Source organism: Pezoporus wallicus, unplaced genomic scaffold (assembly GCF_028554395.1).
Source record: "Pezoporus wallicus isolate ANWC-B61680 ecotype Strahan unplaced genomic scaffold, APGP_CSIRO_Pwel_v1 contig_447, whole genome shotgun sequence".
Classification (NCBI taxonomy): Eukaryota; Metazoa; Chordata; class Aves; order Psittaciformes; family Psittacidae; genus Pezoporus; species Pezoporus wallicus.
The window spans coordinates 2,017,200-2,037,338 of record NW_026636385.1 but is presented as its reverse complement, the minus strand read 5'-3'; the positions used below and the strand labels follow the sequence as shown (position 1 = coordinate 2,037,338).

Sequence of the window (20,139 nt, the reverse complement as noted above, 5' to 3'; positions counted from 1 at the left end):
TACTAGTATCAATTGCTTAATATAACATTGAAACTGTTTTTATTAGTAATGAATGAGTACAACTTCTGACCAATAACAATCCATTGTCCAAATTATGGACAAAAAAAATGTCTACATAAGTGGAGTTTACGGGTTTCAACCTCAGAGGCAAAGCATGCCAGCATAATCGCCTGAAAAGTATGAAAAGCAGTCCATGGAATAATGTCCTATTCAGGACAGAGGATAATATGTTACTATAAGGGGGGATGAGACTCCATTTTACAAGGGGCTGTACTGTTTAGAACAATTTGCTGATATGCATATAGTAACTCAAAAAGCTGTAAGATGCCTTACTATTAGTGTTTGAGAGCCCTAAAATACAGTTTAATCTAATTTTTTAATATCATTATATTGATTTACTATAAAGAAAAGCATCAGTTTCATTGCCAAGCTCACAATTATCTAACTTTATTATGCTGCTGAATTCAGTCACTCTCTTCTTCTCCCTGTAATTATTTTCATTCTTTTACTGCTTGTGTTCTGCTTTACACTTACTTCACTTTTAAAACTCTCCTATTTGCATGTATTACAGCATAAGGATTGGAATGTTACCTGAAAGATGGGAAGAGGAATCTGCCATGCTGAAAATGTGAAAGATATCCTATTGTTACAAACTCATTTTGGTATGAGTGTCAGTGTCCATGCTGCTGACATGGCACAGTGTCACAGTGCTGACATGCTGACACAGTGTTGTGCAGTGTTTGAACTCTTCTGCTGCGCATGAATACATGAGTGGTAGTTGAGGATAAAAATCCCTTGATGTATCAAATAATACACATGATTGTGGTTAGTCCCAGTTCTGACTTTAGAACACACTGTTCCTAATAAAATAATAAAACCAGAAAGTGGTGTGGTCTGCTCCAGCTGCACGGTGTTACCGGACACTTTGAAGGAAAGTAGTTACTTTATTCATTTCTAGAATGGAAATTTTGAGAAAATGACTCACTGAAATTCAACTCCTTTAATAAAGGAGAACATAAATCCTGTAATATGCATGTAACAGGTATTGTTAGGTGTATGCAGGAAATACGTGTTTTGAATTACTTGTGGATAAAACCAAATATATATATATACCTTAGTAAGTACTAAGGAGGCATGTCTAATACTGCGGTTTTTAAATTTGCTGGAGTGACTCGAAAAGTGGGAAAAAGAAATTGAAAATAGGACCAATGTTAATGAATTGAAGGCAAGAAAGCAAGGTATGTTTTCAGTGTTCAAAAGTTGCAGGTAAATACAAACTTGATGTTATAACAGGTTTTTTGAAAAGAATATGCAGAACATGAGCATAGCATGCCTGTATTTATTCATTGTAGTGTTCCCTGAGAGATTCCTACAGATACATATTGTAGGTTTATGCAGAATATAGAAATTGCAGTTTGCCTACTGGAGTAACTCTGGAAGTAACGCAAGATCCTTACAAGCCTTGGAAGGAATATTAGTAGTAGTAGGAACAGAATTTTCTAGGTTTTTTCTGTGTATTACTTTGAAGAACAGTAATGGTACAGTCCTTCCCTCAAAAGTGAGTTAGCTGTTGTGTTTGTGCAGTAGTGATTGGTTCTTTCTGCTGCCATCAGTAATTCAGGAGCGCAGTACAATGAGTAATCATTGTAGTAATCATTGAGTAATCATTTAAGATTTTTGTCAGAGCCATTAATTGTTCTGTGGGGGTCTATTACTGTGGTGTATATCTTAAAGCAGATGCAATTTTTTTGACTTTTTAAAAGTTTCAATCACCTTCTCCAGATGTGTGTGAGGAATAGCTTCCATAATACTGATTATGGAGTAAGAGCTGGCATTGAGTTTTGCCCAAAAGCTGCTATGTGATGCTTCCACTGAGGTTGGAAGAACTTGAAAGTAGTGAGGATGTAGGAATGCCTTTGATGAGATCTGTGTTCAAATAGAAGATTCCTGGCTTTGGTTCTTGAGGTGTTGATTTGCAGTGCTTGGTTTCTTGCAGGAAGGTGGGTTTCACAGTAGGCTGCAGGCTCCCTTGGCACAGAAACTGCATGAGGGCTCAGTCAGATGTGTGGAGGCAGTTTATGGCAGGTAGCAGGGGGTCAGAAGGCACATGTTGTCTATTTGGCCACTAATTTTATCTTAAATGTAAAGTTTACAAGATCTTGTTAATATTCTTGTATATCATGTTGATATAGTTCATATTTAAAATGGAATTGCTAAATTATTTTTCTTTAAATTAAGAACTATATTGTTAAATACCAAACAAAACAATCGCCTAGTTTGATGATCTGCATTCATTTCTTTACATTTCAGTACTGACAGCAGTAGTAGCAGCATTGCTGTTAGCACTAGGATGACTTCACCTGATGATACTGGAGGGCTGTAAGTGGAAGGTGTTATTTTACAGAAATCCTCAGAATTTCTTTTCAGAAATTTTTACAGAATCACTATGTTTTTGGGAGCTTAGATGTTTTTTTCAGATGCTCATTGAGTAATTTGAATGTTTCATGTAAACTATCATGTTAAAAAAGTTGTTTAAACTTTGTAGAATGTTTTACTGCCTGCTTTATCCGAAATTAAGGCACAAATTAGCATGCATCTCCAGCCTTCAGCTGTACTCCAGAAGCCCTTACTCTATGAAGCATGGATTTCAAAATGGTTTCAACTGTGGATTTACTTTGGTACACACTTGATTTACAACCTGATTTAGTTGAAGATGCCCCTGCCCCTGGCAGGGTGTTGGACTAGATGACTTTGAAGGTCCCTTCCAACCCAAACTATTCTATGATTCATTCTTCTTGACTAATGAAGAATATTCCTACATAACTAAAACCACCTATACTGTGTTCATGCAAATTTATGAAACATGGGAGTGGAAACAGTTTTGAAAAGTAAAGACCTTAATGCAGTCCTCAGTAAGGACTTTAGAATTGCTTCTGTAATTTTCATACTGAAGGCAGAGACTGTGGAAAAACATTTTTAAAATTATATTTACATCAACAATTACATTAGTTCTTTATGTATTTTATGGACACCACAGTAATAAAATGCTAAATAAATATAATATTTTGAAAGAGTTGGGTTGTTGGACAGTGGTTGTGTGATACTGTTTTTCCATTTGAATAACAGTATCCTTTTGAAAACACACTTGCAAATATTTTCCTAGTGCTGTGATGAATTTTTGTGGTTGTCATTCATTGACATGAGAATCTTAGCGAGGTTTTCTTGAGGTGTTTCTAGTCCTCATTTTGGGCTAGGGTGGAGGAGCTTTCAAACATTGACTCTTAAGACTCAGTGAAGTTACCTTTCAAAATACGGAGCATCTTTTTTTTTGCTGAAGGAAAGGCAGTCCTGACCTTTCTGTTGACAGTGTAAATTTTTATTTTCTAAAGTAAAGAAAGCATTGTTACTCCCCCAGTAGCCACCTAGGAATGAATCTCATGTTGGGCTGCTGCTGATTGCATGGCTCATGTTAAGCTAACTTTTGCTTCCTAACATAAATTGATTTGGTAAGTATATTGATGAGATGGCTCTTCAGGGTTTCTGTATTTATTATTTTCTAGTCACTTCAAAATCTGTCTCTGCTACCTTAAAAAGTTGTTACATTGGTTTTTCTCTAGTCTGATTTATGTTCACTTACCTACTTTAATTCTTAATTACTAGAGGCTGTCCTCCCACTTGCACTGTTCAATTTCTGTGGACCTACCAATAGGTTCAATTGATGCCCTGCTGAGAACAGGATGGAAGCTGAGGGAGTGGGAGAGAGAAACTAGAACAAGCTAATGGTATTTGCTAGAACTGCCTGTGAAGACCAGTGTGAAACAAGCTGTATTTATTGTAAAATATGCTTATAAGATGTATACAAATTCAACAAAACGTATTGTAACACTTAATGTCTATCTTCAAGGATTGTTCCTCCTTTCCTAATTTTGCTGGTGGGGTCCAGTTGTCCCATAACTGATTATATCTAAAATATAGTTGGAAAGTAATTCTGTGGAGTATTAGTGGATGTTTCTTTGCTATTAGCATCCTAGTCTGACTAATTTTTTTACTGATCAACAGAAAGTCCTGTCAGTATAGTTGGTCTTGTTTTGAAGGTCTAACTACTAGCTTGGTGTAAGCATTATAAGTATTTTGGTATATGGGTGCAGTGTAATTCCGTTTTTTATTCTTAAGGGTTTTTTTAAACTTTGTGTGTAAGTAAAGGCGTTCACTAATGCACAGTGGCCAAATCAGTTCCTCTCTACACCGTAAGCACGAAGCCGGCAAACAGTGACAGATGTTCCTCCGCCCTCCATGTTTTCTGGGACTGAAATAGATTGTTTTGGGGTAGGCAGATGAGAGTGGCTCATGACACCGCGGACATGTACTTGTAACTGCACAGCTCTGAGAGGGCATGGCTATGTCAGGCTGCAGCCTCCAGACTTGGGACACACTGTGGAAACTTCTTGTTTTTCAGCCTTTGGAGGCAGAAAAATATTCTTTCATTCGTCAGGAGCTGCTCTGTATCAAAGTGCTTTTGTGGGAGAATTTGTGCACAGAGGAATGTTTTGCTGTAGCAACTGTATAAATTGTATACAATTGATAAAAATATGAAAGAGACTTATGGATAGTGGTAATTAATAAAAATTACGAATTTTGCCATTGTGGCCTAGACAGACGTCTGGTTGAGTCAGCCGCTTCTATTTTGGTTTGTTTAGTGTAAGAAATGTTACAGAATTGACGGCAAAGAAACAATGTATCTTGTTGTTGCAAAAAACCAAACAAGTTTAAGCAAATTCCTTCTCATAGATGGTGTCGGATGAGAAGGCTTCTTTTGTAGTAAACCCCTGTAATCTGTAAGACTTGTCCACAGATACTCTCCAAGTATCAATAATTGCTGGAAGTTAATGCTTTGCTTTGCAAACTGCCCTGATACACAGATTTGTGGTATTTTAAGGTCTTTATCTAAACCTTCTAACAGAGCTTTTTCATTGCAGTGGAGTACTGACAGTAGTGGTGAAAACCTCTTTCTCAAAGAAGGCTTTTAAAACCTATGTTGCGTAAATACAGTATGTTTATAATGCTCTTAAAAGTGTTGTAAAATTGTCCTCAACAAGAAACATATTGTTAGAAATTCTGGCATCCTCTGTGCTGTCCTGATTATAGGAAGCAGGGTCTGCAACATGGAGGATATTTAATTTAAAAAATTGGGATAAGGGTCGTGAATTGTATGCTAGAAATAGAAGATAAGATTAGAGGTTATGTTTCAGGCATGGAGCTGTCTCGGGGTGGGGGGGGCAGGGGGGACAGAGCAAGGTTACTTCAAGGTTTGGAGCCTGGTTGGGGGATGGGGAGAAGGGACGTAAATCCAACAGTGGCTAAAAATGGTGCCTGTGTGTGTTTGTAGTAATATGTAAAGTAGAAATTGCCTTGATCCTTAGTGTTGTATATTGTAGCCTTACTCTCACCATCACTTGCTGGTGCCAGATTAGTCATGGGCAGTGCTTGTACCAGTGGGGTGGTCCTGGCTGTCAGAATGCATTCTGCACAAATAGTCCCAGTGGCTAAAAGGTCACTTTTTCTAAATCTAATACTTAAGACATGTATTTGAAAAGGGTCTGGCCTGATCTGTAATAGATGCATCAGCTGGTATTGAAACATTGCTTAAATGTATTTGGCATCTTTGCAGGGTCTTATGGCTTGCAGAACTTCACTGTGTTGCAATTTCAGCAGAAAGCTTTGTCAACATAAGTCACTGGAAAGGAGTGTCAGCATGGCTTAAATCACCTAAGCATCAATTAATGTAAGCCTAGTCTTTCATGTTAATAATAATTTTCAAAAATAATTAACACATCAGAAGGTAGCACTTAAAATTTTAAGTGTTTCTTTCTAGTCTTCATTTGTGAACAAAATTCAGCTCTGTTAATGAATACTGAGAGGTATCATTGCGTGGACCTAATTAGGTATGAGTTAGGATCTTCTACAGATGCATACATGAGAATGTGAACTGTTGGCACTATGTGCTTTGGGGAGAACACACATACGTCTTCAGAAAGATCTAACAAATAATAAAAGTCTAAGCTTAAGCCTCTAGTTTACTTCTAAGTGTTTGATTTTTACTGAATAGATTAATTCATAGAATCATAGAATAGTTAGGGTTGGAAAGGACCTTAAGATCATCAGGTTCCAACCCTCCTGACATGGGCAGGGACACCTCACACTAAACCGTGTCAGCCACGGCTCTGTCCAGCCTGGCCTTGAACACCGCCAGGGATGGAGCATTCACAGCATCCCTGGGCAACCCATTCCAGTGCCTCACCACCCTCACAGTAAAGAACTTCCTCCTTAGATCTAGCCTAAACTTCCCCTGTTTAAGTTTTAACCTGTTACCCCTTGTCCTATCATTACAGTCCCTAATGAAGAGTCCATCCCCAGCATCCCTATAGACCCCCTTCAGATACTGGAAGGCTGCTATGAGGTCTCCACGCAGCCTTCTCTTCTCCAGGCTGAACAGCCCCAGCTTTCTCAGCCTATCTTCATGCGGGAGGTGCTCCAGCCCCCTGATCATCCTCGTGGCCTCCTCTGGACTTGTTCCAACAGTTCCATGTCCCTTTTATGTTGAGGACACCAGAACTGCACACAATACTCCAGGTGAGGTCTCACGAGAGCAGAGGGGCAGGATCATCTCCTTCGACCTGCTGGTCACACTCCTTTTGATGCAGCCAAGGATATGGTTGGCTTTCTGGGCTGTGAGTGCACACTGAAGCCGGCTCATGTTCACTTTCTCATTGACCAACACCCCCAAGTCCTTCTCCACAGGGCTGCTCTGAATCTTTTCTCTGCCCAACCTGCAGCTGTGCCTGGGATTGCTCAAACCCAGGTGTAGGACCTTGCACTTGGCATGGTTAAACTCCATAAGGTTGGCATCAGCCCAGCTCACAAGCGTGTCAAGGTCCCTCTGGATGGCATTCCTTCCCTCCAGCATATCAACCGAACCACACAGCTTGGTGTCATCGGCAAACTTGCTGAGGGTGCACTCAATCCCACTGTCAATTCATCATTTTAGTTTTTTATGGATTAAAACGTTACATCTGTCTATCTTTCAAGATGTTATTATGTTGTTATACCAGCATAAATATCCCACTGTATCCTTTGCCATTTTTTTACACAGCTTGGTGACCTGAGTGACCTGGTGATAAATCACACTCATGATTGAGGGCTTAGTTATTTACATAAAATAAACAGTACTTCTGCATTCAGGATGTGGTAAGGTGGTCTTAGTGTGCTTTGTATGTTTCAAATTAGAATTCATAGTTATTTAACAATAATTTTGTTGGGAAATATTTTGAGAATGTTTGGTTAATAATTTTAACCAAACAACAATTGACTTTTTTAAAAGGAAAAATCACATTACACCAGTCAGATCACATCAGTATTTATCTGAACATCAGTTTGACTGTTGTATGCCTTTCCATGCCATATACTTAATGTAGCAGCTTAAAGCCGGAAGCTAGAAAGGCTGTGTGTGCTGCTGAGGCGTGCCGGCAGAATTCCATGTATGCATTTGTTAGCAAGTAGCTCTTGTGTTAAGTTATTTATATTCTTTGGTAGCATCTACGCTAGATATAAAAAATATTTTCCAAACATGTAAATCTATTTGTATTGAAAGAATTAAAACATTGATAACAACGTTAACTCTGGTTTTTAAAGAAGCAGGAAAACAGTAGTCTGTTTAAAATACAAAAATCTTTGCGTTTCTGTCTAAAAGGAAAATAAGCAAGCTAGCCTTCCGAGGAAAAATATGTAAAATGCAAAACCCAAGTAACTAATTACTTTTAAGCCCAGAAATTTCTTAGAGCTGTGTCAGTGTTAAGGAGTGGGTGGAGAAGACCTAAAATTGCTCTAGTGTTCTTTAGCCTTCGGTCTGCAGCTTTTTAAGTTGACCTGTGACCTATTTTGACATTTACATTGTGTGGATAAAAGGCAACAAATTATTCCATGGACTGAAATAGAAAGCAGGATTACTGAAGCAGCTAATAGAAGGTACTAGATGTTGGAGTCTCAAAGGGGTAGGTTGTTGCCATTGTGGTGAAGGTGGGGTGGCACACAGAGGCTTGCTGAAGTAGGGCAAGAGGAAAATCCTTTTGTCTCTGGTGCTTAACTTGTGTTAGCACCAGTTGTTAATAGCATTTGCAGAAGATTGATCAACTTGGGGAAGGATTTTTTTAGTTGTCTGCTGTGTAAAGCAAACAGAACAACCAAGTGAGGGCTAAACTTGGGGGAAATATTAGCAGTTGTCGAGATTGGGCTGTATTTGGGGGTTGGAACTAGGTGATCTTTAAGGTTCCCTCTGGCCCAAACCATTATAGCTTTTCCCCCTGCTTTGGTTTATATTAAGGGTTTTTAAACTGAAAGGGTGCTATATTGGGTCTTACAGCTATAAGGACCCCACCTATATAGGATGAGTTAATCCGATTTGAAAAATCTCGTCTTTATTTAATTAAGACTTACAAATTCTGGTCTTAATGAGGAGGGGAACACTGTCCCCAAGACGCACAAACAGCTGGTTTTTATTTGAAAAAATAAGGAAAAAGGAAAGGTAATATAATATACATGCTACTGCTTCTTTTTTAATTTTTATTATCTAAAAGTACTTGTCACCGCTGTTCCTTCATCAGCTACAGAAATTAGTTCTACCTAATCTTACTAGAAAACAAAGATTTGTTAGAAATGAAGCATTTTGACAGTTCCAGGAGTGTCCTGTTGCAAAAATCTAGTGCAAGAATGGTTTTTAGAATTAGTTAAAAGTATTCAGCTACTAGTATTTATGAAATTGCTATTTACAATAGTATTATATGATGCTTTTGGAGTATTATGTTTGTACTGATGTTTGGTTTTGTTACAGAAGGGAGACTGTTACTCACACTGGATTGCTCTGCTTTATTCATATCCTGTGACAGTGAATCAGATATTTCTGTCTATATACAGACTGTGCTGCCAGCCAACTTTGAGCCCAAATATGGTAAACATAATTAAGTTCATTTGCTGTAAAAATACATTCTCCTTAGTTTAACATTTTCATGATTACAGTTTTCTGATAATTCCATAATTTTCACCATGAGAGGGATATGAAGGCCTAATCATCATGTCCTTCTTCAGTATAGAATATAGTTTGTTTTCCTGGGCAAAACTCCAGCTGTTCAATGATGAATCCACTGCTACTCAAATACAGTAGGCCCATAAACTGTTTGGAAAGCCTGTTCTCAGAGTGCAGGAATTGTGGTACGAGGACATGAATATCTGTATTACCTGGAAGACAAAAAAGCTCATGGCTGCACTGTTGTGAGAGAATAAGTGCATGTGCTGATGTCTGTTTTCCTGATACATACTTCTCTTTCCTATTTTTGGAAATAAAATCTGTGTCATTTCAGAATACTTAATGCTTTTCAAGTAGGAGACTTTCAATTAATGAGTTGTGGGAGAAGGCAGACATTAAGATAGCCAAGCTTCTACCACGTACTGAAGAGAATAAATGTTCATAAATACTGGATTAGGTTTTAATTTCAGTCCCAAAGAAATAGTATGGTAGTACACTTTTACATATAAAAAGGTGAATCATTTACATCTGGAAATACATGCTAATAATAGCCACTGCATTTATATGAGTGGGCTAGGACTAGCATATTTAATGCAACTAAGAAAACACATTTGCAGGTCTTTTTCCTTCTCTTTTTTTTTTTTTTTTTTTTTTAGTATAGTCTAGTATCAAGAGAATGTTGTATATGTATTCTGTGACAAGTGTTGAGAATTCAGAAGCAGCATAGTAATTTGGGAATGGAAAGATTGGTGGTGTTGAGTTACTGCAAATGTTTTGAAAGCTTTCATCATCTTTGCTCCAAACAGGCTAAAAAAAAATGAAAGGATGAAAAATCAGTGAAAGGCTTTGCAGGATTTTCTGTAGATCATCTGTCTTATGCTTCTAGGACTCAAAACTTACCTACTATGAAGAGCTTTAAATGTGTAGATGATTATAATTTTCACTGCCTTGAAATACTACTTTTGTCTGACACTACTGTGTGTACTGAGTCTACTCTGAGTTTGGGTTTTCTTTTTAAAGTTGCCTAGCATCACAAACTCAGTTAAAACAGTCTAGAAATTTGGTTTAGGAATATTTATTCCAGTGGGAAAATTCAAATGTATATATGCTAATAAGTGTGAGTAGTGTGGCATTTATGGAATGTAGCATCTATGCTTGCAAGAGCAGCAAAATACCTGGAAGCCTTCTCTGAAAGTTAACAGCTGATTTATCAATGACTAAATGTTCCTGTTTCCAGAGCAGTTGTAAACAGTATGCCACTGTGATATACTGCTTTCGATGACCACAAGTCTGCGTGAATAAGGAGTGAAAGTGGCCATGCTGATTCAAACTTCAAAATAGATCCAACTCAACCGTCTTTATCCAGTGGAGGTTATAAACGGATACTAGGGATAGGCAAGCAGGATGAATTTGTGGGCTATACTCATTTAAAACTGTCTTCAGCATTTTGCTGCATATAAGATTTCTTGAGTCTTTGGTTAGGCTATTTAGTAAGCCAGATGAGCTCCTCTGTAAGGAAGAGTGATAAGGAGACAGAACTGCATGCTAAATTTGAAGAGTAGGTAAAGCGTGGATTTATGCAGTGGCATAATTATGTCTGGTTTTCCATGCTGCCATGCCCTTCCAAATTCCTTTGCTAACAATTTGTAACATCAGATTTAGCCTTCTGACTACCATTCAGCATCAGGCTGACATTTTAGCAAAACCAGTCAGTTGTAACACCGAGATCATCTTCCTGAGTGGAAATGATCAGGCCAGAGCCCATCATTTTATATGTGAGGCTAGGACTGTTTTTCAGTGTATGAGTTGATAAATTTAACCGTAACAAATCAAGTCTCTTATTTTAGTCCCTTGTCCTGTAAAGTTATGCCACTCTGTGTGTGTGTGTGTGTATGTGTGTATGTGTGTGTGTATATATACACACATATATATACTAGTTCATGTGGTATGTCGTGACTGAATGCTGTAGTATTTGACTTGGGCACTTACTCCCACGTGTCTTTCCAAGTCTTGTTTAACGTATGATTTGTCTGGGGCAATGACAGGTTCCTCAGAAGACCCTCACTTTTGAAAGATGTACTGATGATGACATTTATAGAATGTCCTTCAGTTACCTCTCGAAGTACTTTGCCAAAGGCTGGGAATTATTTCCATTTTTCTAGGTGCAGAATCTTTTTATGCAGTATCTGGGTCCATGGACAAATCATTTTAAGCCAGTGGAAATAAAGCTCTACATAGAGCCTTCTGCTTGCTTTCTTCATCTGCACTGACTCAGCAGTAACAAAGCTCTTCAAAGCAATTTCTTAAACCTCTTCAGCAAATTTAAGTGGAAATTTTTAGCATACATATTAAAATGTGTATTAAAAACCTCTCTTCCCAGTGAATGATACTGAGAAATACATACGGCATTTGCATATGCTGGAAAGCTGCAGTTCATGATTTAACAAGGAGATTTAATTCTCACCTGAGTATGTGAGAGATATGACTGACTTTACTAGAACTAATCATATGCGTAAGTCCATTCCTGAAGTGAGCACAAAGGTTTAAGATGTTTACTGTAAGATTATAGGATTGTACGATTGGGCGGGGGGATGTTTGGTGGTTTTGTTGTTGTTATCATGTTATATCATGAAAGCTCATTTTGTGCAGAAACATGGGAAATATTTGTCTTTGTAGCTATTACAGTTTTGGGTTTTTTTTAGTAAGTTTTAACAAAGAAATACCTTTGTGGGCTCTTTGTGCTTACTGTATTTGAAAGTGAAGCACTAATCAGGAGTGATCAGGAGTGACAGGTAATAGTCTAGCATAGGTAACTTCCACTGTAGCTTAGAAGGACTTCAAGTGCATATATGATGTGCTGGGTGGGTTTGCAAGGAAAGACTTGGGAGGGAGCTTGTGGAGAGGAATTATCTCAAGTGGCCATAACTGGACCATGATGCACAAGCCTGACCAAGTAATATTCCTGTTCCACGTATGGTTTGAGTATTTCTGTAGTTCAGCCTTTTCTTCTTGCCTTCCCTTCAGCAGGAAATGACATGTGGCTATGAAAGGCCATTTATAGAATAGATGCTGATTCTCAAGAGCTCTCCATCCCTTCTATGAAACCATGCCTTCAGTTCTTCACTTGGTTTTGAAGAATGGTGTATTTCTTGCAGTGGCTGGCTTCCAGCATGAGCAGGTAGCTCTTCCCAAGCAGTGTGCAGGTAGTGGCCACAGTCAAGAATTCTGTAGATTATCCTGAGAGGCAGAGCTGTGCCTTTTCTGCAGAAAGCTTGTGCTGTTCATGCTCACTCTTGCTGTGGTCACTCAAGTCTCTTCTTCATCTTACAATGTTTTTCATCTTGGTTGAGAACAAGAGAGAGTGTACTAGTGACTGATATTAAGTGCACCTTTTTGGGAGATGAGAGATGGAGTCTTGAGTCTTCTGGCTGACAGTCCCATTGCATGGGAGTTTCTCAAGCTGTGCACAAATGCTTTGTTAGGCTACTGTATCAAAAGAATAGACACGTATTTTCATTTCCTTCAGCTCCCTTTCAAAAGAGGACTGGTCCTGCTTTCAAAATAGATAACGTAAGCACCTATTGCCAGGGGAGGATTGAAACAGTGAACCTGATCTGACACAGGCATCTATTTTTGACATTCAGGGAGGCACTAAAGTCTGAAAGAAGGTCTGGTGTATCGCATTCCTTTCACCAACTTTTCCTTTTGCTGTCATGTCTTACTGCTGAGACTTGAATTCGTACTATTTGCTGTGTTGCACGTTTTACTTCAAGCAAGATGTAGAAGTCTCCTGTTGCACTGCAGGTTCTGCCATGAAAAAATCCAGCTCAGTACACTGACAACCGTGAACCTGATTCAGAGATACTTACCTTCTGTGTGTGCTTCAGAGGGAGCGTAGTTACACAGTTCAGGGCTGTGGACTCTTTTTGGGAGTGTTAAAGGTTGGAAGTGAGGTAGTGTAGTGTTGAGTTGCAAAGACACTCAGTCCTTGCATACCTCCAGAAATTTGGTGTTCTTCATCCTTTACCAGTTCTCTCTGTTTCAAAGTGGTTTTCACAACAGAGTCTTTAGTGACTTGTTTTTTTGAGGCAGGGCATGCTTGTCATTTAGGACATCTGGCCTAGATGTTTCTCTAGAGTATTTTTCAGTGTAAGTGCAAAAGACACAAACTGGCACAAATAAATTAATAGTCTTGGTTTAAGGCAGGTCATTTTGAAGGGAAGAAAAGTCTATACAAAGGCATAAATTAGTTAAACTGCCTTGGGTAAGTATTTCATCAGTGAAGTGGGTCTTTGAGTTAATAACACCAAGTTGCTGGAGCTTTCCACTTAGGTTTAATGAATCTTCATGCTTCTGTTTGTCATTGCTTCAGTGGTGAATGAGATCAGTTTCTGCATTAATAAGCTGCTCTGCTTAGATTTATATATATCTAAATGGGATGCTCAACTTGATGATTCTAGTTAAACTATGTGAACTATGTAGTCCCTGTAGAGTATGTGGTGTGAGCTGCGGTCCCCAACTAGTGGGTGGAAAGACACTTTAATACTGTGGCTGTTGACATGCACCTAACCCTGTATTAGGAAGGAGAGATCCTGGCAAGAGGATGTTTCCAGCAGAAGCTTCATGGCTTCAGGAAGGTTTGGGTTGCCTACTTTTTTTGTTTTATTTTGTATCTTTCCTGCAGCTGTTCTGGGCAAGCAGCTGAAAAGGAATCCCAGTAAGCAAATCATGAGCTAAAAAGAACTAAAATGGTATTGGTAAAACAGGCTATTTCTGTCTCTCTTGCCTTTTCTCCCGCTGTCCTCCTCTAACAGGAGATTTTTACAACTTCAATGACTAAAAACCAAACAACAGCTCCCTAAGACTCCAAGACTGTACAGGAGATATGCAGCTCTTCTAGTGGCTACAGCCCATCCTGTTAGGAAGGCCTTGAAGAGCAAGGCTGGTTTTTCTTTCTGGCTCTGTAGCCTGAGTTCAGGCATCTGACCAGAAGCCATCAGGGTTTGGTGTCTGGTGTTGTCTGCCCATTGGTTGAGCTCCCAGGTCTGTGTCCTCTCCCCCTGGTGCTCCCAGGCTGCTGGTTTCTTGGCGTATGCCTGCGTCCTGACAGCTGTGTGCAGTGAGTCCTGGGAAACGGTAAGCCTCGTTTGCTCTGATGGTGAAGGTAGTGATACTTGTCAGCTACTGTAAAAGCACTTGCCTGCTTTAAGTATTTCTGATGTGTTGGTAAGAAATTACAGATGGTGCAAAATTACTTAGCTGATGCCAGAGATTAATGTATATTTTCTGCCAGTCAGCATTACCTGGAGTTGGCTGTTCTTGTCGACTGAAAAGTTTAATTTTTCAGAACATAGTTTCAGCTCTTGTATTATTCTCAAGACTTTTATGTCCAAGTTAAAAATTAAAACAAATTTGAAAAGCCCCCATACTTAATTTTATGTATTTTTTCTTTATGGATGGATTACATTTATTGTACAGTTGTCATTCTTGCAACAATATTAATAGCATGTGATGTATTAATTGAGAGTGTTGGAGATGCAGTGGAAGTCAGAATTTAATTTCTCAGGTTGAGATTTGTTACTGAAATTCTAATAGTCTCTATATTGATCTCTGGCATGGAGATTGCAATTCCAATTTCCAGTATTTTTGAATGGATATGTTTGTAAATGCGAAACATTCTCTAGAGCTGTAGATATAATCCATCTTAAGTTTGGGATAGTGTAAAATGTATCAACTCCCAGCTAAAATCAATAGAATACTATATTGATGTCTGTCTGAAAATTCTCCTCTGTAAGTAATTGGGACTGTTTGACTGGTTTTTTTTCAACCTGTTTATTTATGAGGATCCTGAGAAGTTTATTTGGAGGAGTTTCCACCATCTGTCTTAGTTCACTTGTATTTTTACAATTAGTAGCCTAGAGGATAAAAAAGAAACAACCTCTTACATCACACACAGCCTGTGGCTCTTCCCTCCAGATGAAGACTTTTTTATTTTAATGGCTCACTGGTGCCTGGAGCTCACTGGAACAGTCTGCAAGTTCCCTATCTGGGACTAACTTTCCGTTTCTCCTGTTTACTCTTTCTGTGCTTTTGTGTAGACTGCAGGTTTGAAACCTTTTTATGGTTAGGCCTCTTGATGCTGCCTTCTTCACACTCCCTTGGTGTTGTCTCTTCTGTCCTTGATGCCATCATTTTGCCAGTGTGGGGTTCAAGGTGAGTACAGCAGCAGAGCCTGTTGTGTGATATGCTGCCAGATGTCGTTCCCAGTGAGTGGTCCCTTTAGGCTGCTGAGTTTCCTTGGCCAGGATGTTGCTATTGCATTGTGAGGTGTCAGTATAGAAATTGACCTTGCTTGGGCCTTGGCTGGTAATTTTTTTTAGTTCTGAGTCAGCTTGTGTTGGGGACAATGGGAAACTGGTCTTCAGGAACCTGTGTGTGGGCTTCCCCATCTGTTCTGCTCCCAGTTTGCTGTTTATATGTCAAAGACTGTTTGGGATAGTTTTATTTTGTTAGGGTATCCTCATTTGTACTTTGGCTGGCCTGGCCACGTGATGGATGTGATGTACACATTAGTGACAGCAGAGCTTGATGGTGACTTTTGGATTTGCACAAGATTTGTGTAATTGAACGAGGGAGGGAATTGGTGTGCTCTCAACAGGAGGCCCTTGGCTCTAGCAGCCTGCTGGCCTTTTGGCCTCGCAGTAGGCTTTGTTTGTTCAGGCTTTTTCCTGGTAAGCAATCTGTCTGTTCTGGGTTGTTTCTTTTGGAGTTACTTTTTTTGGACATTAATTGAGTTTGGTTGCTCTCATGTTTGATTGTTATACCTGAATGGTGGTTGCAGTGCTAAGTTCATCCTGGAATCTGTATCTCATAAAATCAAAACCGGCATACAGTATCTGGAAATGTTACTTTAAAAAAGATTTATCTTGAGTATTTTAGATCATCTCATTTATATTTCAAGTTCACTGAAAAGACAACAGGATTCACAAAGAATACTTTTGCAAGCAGTTTTTAAAATTGGGATCAGAACCCTTTTTAAAGCATGAAAAATCTTTTTTTTTTAATCAAATCAGTTTAAGCTGGTGTGACCTGCTAAAGCATTCATGTAGATGGTAAATGAAGTTGGCTGTGTAACTAATTGTGTAACTAAACTAACTAGTGATAGACTTGTACATTTTACTCACTACTTCCTCTGCTCAATTTCCTGTGTTGATTCAGGAAGAAAGTTGCATCCTCTGCTAGCTGGGTAATCCCAAAAGTCCTGGGTGGGGATTAGACCCATTTTTGCTGGTACAAAACAGTAACTGGGAGGTGCCAAATTCCGTTTGTCTGAAAGTCTTCCGTGTAAATGTATGTCTCTTGCAGTCAGTGAAGTTGGAGAAAATGTGTTTGATTTTTCCGGTAAGTTTCTAAGCAAAACTTTTCAGATGTTACATTTAAAAACCAGTAGTGAATTTGACTCGTTTACGCACTTATTTTCGTGCAGTTTCTGTTTCCTCTATGCAAGTGTTGCCGTTTTTTAGAGCAGCTCATGGAGGTGTCTTGATTCTCTGTGGAAGTTCAAAGAGCTCAAACTACTAGCAGTTAACTGGCACTAACTCCTTAAAGTGAGAACCTAAACAATGTGCTGAGCTTTTTCAGTAGCATTTTACAACTTTCAACAGGGTAGTGTTCAGTGTGGAGCTTGTTTTTATACTATATATTCTATTTATAATGTTTAATAGTACATGAGCAACACTGCTTTAGCCTTGATTACATACAGGGAGGAATAGAATGTATTAGTGGCATGTTGACTTTCTGGGGACTTTCTGTGCTTGTTTTCTGTGAATATTTCTGTTTTCTGCAAGTAAGTACAAGCTGAAGGTTTATATTTTGGACTGATAACATGCTCTTGTATCACTAAAATGAAATATTATTTTTAATTTTTTAATTTTTATTTTTTTGTCTGGCAAAATCTTGGAGCAGATTCTCCTGGAAGGCATGCTAAGGCGCATGAAAAACAACAAGGTGCTTGGTGACAGCCAGCATGGCTTCACTAAGGGGAAATCCTGCCTGACCAGTTTGGTGGCCTTCTGTGATGGGGCTACAGAACTGATGGACAGGGGTAGAGCAGTTGCTGTCATCTGCCTGGACTTGTGCAAAGTGTTCGACACTGTCCCACACAACATCCTTGTCTCTAAATGGGAGAGACGCCAATTTGATGGATGGACCACTCGGTGGATAAAGAACTGGCTGGATGGCCGCACACAAAGAGTTGTGGTCAATGGCTCAATGTCCAGCTGGAGACCAGTAACGAGTGGTGTCCCTCAGGGATCGGTGTTGGGACCGGTCTTGTTCAACATCTTTGTCGGTGACATGGACAGTGGGATTGAGTGCACCCTCAGCAAGTTTGCCGATGACACCGAGCTGTGTGGTTCGGTTGGTACACTGGAGGGAAGGAATGCCATCCAGAGGGACCTTGACATGCTTGTGAAGTGGGTTGATGTCAACCTTATGGAGTTTAACCGTGCCAAGTGCAAGGTCCTACACCTGGGTCGGAGCAATCCCAGGCACAGCTACAGGTTGGGCAGAGAAGAGATTCAGAGCAGCCCTGCAGAGAAGGACTTGGGGTTGTTGGTCAATGAGAAAATGAACATGAGCCGGCTTCAGTGTGCGCTCACAGCCCAGAAAGCCAACCGTATCCTGGGCTGCATCAAAAGGAGCGTGACCAGCAGGTCGAAGGAGGTGATCCTGCCCCTCTCCACTGCTCTCGTGAGACCTCACCTGGAGTATTGTGTGCAGTTCTGGTGTCCTCAACATAAAAAGGACATGGAACTGTTGGAACAAGTCCAGACGAGGGTCATGAGAATTATCAGGGGACTGGAGCACCTCCCGCATGAAGATAGGCTGAGAAGGCTGGGGCTGTTCAGGCTGGAGAGGAGAAGGCTGCGTGGAGACCTCGTAGCAGCCTTCCAGTATCTGAAGGGGGGCTATAGGGATGCTGGGGAGGGACACTTCATTAGGGACTGTAGTGGTAGGACAAGGGGTAACAGGTTAAAACCTAAACAGGGGAAGTTTAGGCTAGATCTAAGGAGGAAGCTCTTTACTGTGAGGGTGGTGAGGCACTGGAATGGGTTGCCCAGGGAAGTTGTGAATGCTCCATCCCTGGTGGTGTTCAAGGCCAGGTTGGACAGAGCCTTGAGTGACATGGTTTAGTGTGAGGTGTCCCTGCCCATGGCAGGAGGGTTGGAACTTGATGATCTTAAGGTCCTTTCCAACCCTAACTATTCTATGATTCTGTGAGTTTTTCTAATACGATGAGTTACATTAGCATAAAGTTCATGTAGTTACGATATGGAGTCCCCGCTTTTAATCCGTGCACCAAGAGCAGTGGGGGAACTGTAGCATTGAGAAAGGAAGGGGAAAGCGTGGGAACGTTCTCTGTGTCACTTTGTCAGGAAAAGATGCAAAAGGAAGAGTATTTGTTCTGTACATAGCATGTCGGAGATCTCATTATAGAAAGTTTAAGGCGTGTAACATTACCCACGCGCCTAGTATTGAGAATTGCAGCTTTCCTCTCTTTAGACAAGTGTCTCTTTAGATACTGAAGGTATAAGCTGTCCTCTCTAGCTTTTGTGTTCACTTTATTACAAGGGAATATTGAAGAATTCAATAAGTACCTGCATGTCTGACTACGAAATTATCTAGAAGCAAAGCACAGTGATTTATCACATCTTTTTTATAGCTGTAGAAAATACGAAAACACCTTTTTTTTCTATTCATTGCATTCATGTTCTTTAAGGATGTAGCAGTTTTATGCATTGCCTGAATAATAGACCATTTCAGATGATTTTTTCAGTGTCTTAGTTTGATCCTGAAAGACTTCGTCTGTAATAAGAAGTGCCAAATTGTAGTATCTTTCTGATATGCTTGTCTAATTCAGTGCTGCGTAACTTGAAAGCCCCTTCTTAGCTTTTTCTACTTTTGGCACTAATTAACATTTAGGTGTTTCATGATCATTTCTTAAGTTCTTTTGCAATATGAAGTTCATGTCTACTTAGAGAAAATAATTGGCAATTTACTTACACAGTGCATATAAATTAACCAACTTTTGTTCTGTCTACATTTATATGCAGTCAAGAAACCAATTTATTTATGCTTTTCCCTGTAAGGTATTATAGTCTGTAAGCAAGGAAAAGAATATTTTCAGCTGTGCATATGATATCAAGACCTCCAAGAAAATGCTACTTTGATGGGATTTTTGCATTTTGACACATTCAGTGCGAATACTGAGAGAAGTATAAAGTAGTTGGGACAGAAAGTAATCAAGAGTATTTTAATAAGGGATGGTGACGTGTATGGGAATTTCTGCTGGGTTTTATATGTTTGAGTTTTAAAAAGTGTGAATACAAAAGAATATTTGCTTTAGATCTCAGAAGCAGAACCATCTGCAGCAGCGACTTCCTGAAAAACTTGTGTCTGTTGTTTTAGTGGGTGGGAGACCATCAGCTCTATATGTTATTCTGTACTGCTGTGTCTTGCCTGCTTCTTTATCTGTGGGATTTTTGTGTCATATGTATGTGTCAAAACACATTATGAGAATGAAATAATGTCTTATTTGTTCAGACAGGTGGAAATAATAAATTTTGGCTGAAAATCTTTATTCCCCTAATATTTTGACAATAGGTTTTATATCTGAAATATAATAGCTAAAGGAACATTTTGTTGTTGAATTAAAGGGCTCCTTCCTGTTTTATTTAGATTATCTTTTAAGTGCTATGGGAAAAAAAATATTAGGAATTACTGTTTGATATTAGCCCTGTGTGTTGCAGTTACTGCAGTAAGGAGATGTCCTTATTTGATCAAATCAAGTTATCGGTATGTGTAGGAGAAGGAGAGAGTGGCCTGTAGTGTGATTAATAGCTAGGACTAGATACATTGTTTTAACAAATTGTATTTCTCTACATTATACTTTCCTTTTAGTAATGACCTGACATTGTTAATCAGTATCTTTTGCAGTCTGAAGGAATAGAACGTTCCTCTCTCAAAGCAAGGAATGCTGTAGGGAAGCTAAGGCTACCTGT

At 39.3% G+C, this 20,139-nt stretch overlaps 1 protein-coding gene across 5 annotated transcripts in view; it reads left to right on the top strand.

Annotated features, from left to right (window-relative positions):
- GARRE1 (granule associated Rac and RHOG effector 1) overlaps positions 1-20,139 on the top strand; it is a 63,599-nt gene that overhangs the window by 10,397 nt on the left and 33,063 nt on the right. Inside the window, exon 1 of one of the 5 annotated variants that reach the window (XM_057400189.1) lies at positions 8,777-9,001. The exons of 2 other annotated variants lie outside the window; for them this stretch is intronic. The gene's annotated coding sequence lies outside the window, so the exon portion shown is untranslated. Of the gene's footprint in view, positions 1-8,776; positions 9,002-15,529; positions 15,668-20,139 lie in introns of those variants that run through there. 2 more of the 5 variants (XM_057400191.1, XM_057400190.1) reach the window with 2 other exon arrangements.